The following is a 2,181-nucleotide window of genomic DNA, read 5'->3' as shown; positions in this document are numbered from 1 at the left end:
TTTAAATGATTATTATTTTTAGAGGGAAATAAGATAGTAGAAACGCTGGCGGACAAATATTAAAGTAATCTGGTGCAGTATAATTCCTAGTTTTGAATTTATGATTTTAGAAACAACTTAAATTGTAAATTGTTCATAAATTAGGATTTATATATATGCGTTGATCATTTTATTTTGATGTATGTCTTTCTTCTGTCTTCGGGCTGAATATTAATATTTTATCGAAATATTTATATTCTGCAAGTTAATTTTGAAACAGGGATTTAATGAAGTCATTTAAATTTTAAATGATTTGTTATTTTTCGAGGGAAATAAGACATTATAAATTCTGACGGACAAATATTCCATTAATCTTGTGTCGTTTATCATATTGCCATTCTTCATAATTATTCTCAACAATTTCAAAATTTTTGTTTTTAAATTTGACTACATGATTAAAATATTAACCTAAATTTTAATGGATCACAAATTGGGTTTTATATTAATGCTTTGTTGAGATTTTTTTTATTTATGATCTTTCTTATGTCCTTCGCGGCTGCCATTAATTGCTTAATAAAAAAATACTTTTAATTTATTTTGAAATTTTACTATCTAAAAGCAAATAAAATATCGGTCGACTTGGAAGCATCCTCAAAAATCTATCAAAATTATTTTGTAATACTTTTTATTCACAACATGTATATTTTATATTGCTTTTTAAATATTTTTATTTTGTATACTCTTTTTAATAGTATGATCTATTTTATATGCATTTCACATTATTTTTATAACCAACTACTGTATAAAAATATTGATTGAAATTAAACGAATATTATAGAAATTTAACTGTTTTTTTTTTTTTTGGTTTTTCAAAGAATTTGTGTTATATTTATCCCCTATAGAATAAAATTAGAAATTTTATTAATTGTTATTTTGGCTTAAAGGTACTAATGCGGACCTACATTTAATTTCAATAAAATATGAACATCATTTTTTATAGCTTATTTTTTGTAACCATAACATTAATTGTCCTTCTTTATTTTTATTACTATTTTAACTGTCTTTTTCTAACTGTACTAAATTCTAATTAAATATGATCTTATAGGATAATGATACATACAGTCTAATTAACCTATGTTTTTTTTTTGCTTTAAACCTCGTATTTTTTCCTTCTTATTATTCCTATTTTGTAGCATATCCTTAATTAACCAACAAGTTTTAAAAGGAGCACAACATCCTATTTAATTTTTATAATTCAACATTAATGCCAATTTCTTAACTTGAGAGGAATGAGGAATTTTATAAGAGATTGGACCCTCGAAATTGTTTTTAAAGTAGAACAATTTTAGCAGTGAATATTTATTACTCTTATTTGTTTTAAGAATGATTTTATATTTTCATCAAACCAGTTTTTTAAATAAGACAAAATGTATTATTTTATTCGATGCAAACATCGCAATAAAGATCAAGATTAACATGAATTAAGAAAGAATATTTGTGTTTTCCATCAGATAATCTGACCTTAGATACGAATGTCGGGCACAGAAAACCAAAATCATTTAAAAAGAACAATATTATAGTAATGTGTTGTAGAAATATTATATTACCCTAACATTTATTTCACTGTTGATTTTTATAATAATTACTTGTGATAATGAATTAATGATATCAAATAGAAATTATTTGAGAGCACTGTAACTGTTGAATAATCGGCACCATTTAATAAAATATCAATGTAACTCTGCAATGCATATTTTTTTTTTGGAACCGTGACTCCCCACTGTGCAAAATAATGTTTCAGTTACATAAAAATTACGTTCCAAAGAAACATTAAAACGTTCCTATCGAACATACATAAGTGTTCCAAAAAACAGTATAGAAATGCCTTATGCCGTGTTGTTTGTAACATGATGTGAAACATTATTTAATTATTATCAGATATATATGACATAAATAGTGTTTTAGAAACACTCCAAAAATGTTTTTTCTAATACCTATTCCTGGGACGTTTCTAGATACTATCAAATAATAGTATTAAATATTATGTTCCAGTTGTGTTCTTTTGCGACTTAAAATTAACATACAGTTAGGATCCCCCTCCTTTCCCTATGAAATATATTCATAAATCATTTTTATTTCAAGCAAATTAAATGTTATTACACTAATTGTAAATACTTAACTCACCTAATCCTTTTAACACTT

Source organism: Sipha flava, unplaced genomic scaffold, assembly GCF_003268045.1.
Source record: "Sipha flava isolate LNK unplaced genomic scaffold, YSA_version1 385_pilon_pilon, whole genome shotgun sequence".
Lineage (NCBI taxonomy): Eukaryota > Metazoa > Arthropoda > Insecta > Hemiptera > Aphididae > Sipha > Sipha flava.
Note: the sequence above shows the minus strand (reverse complement) of the source record.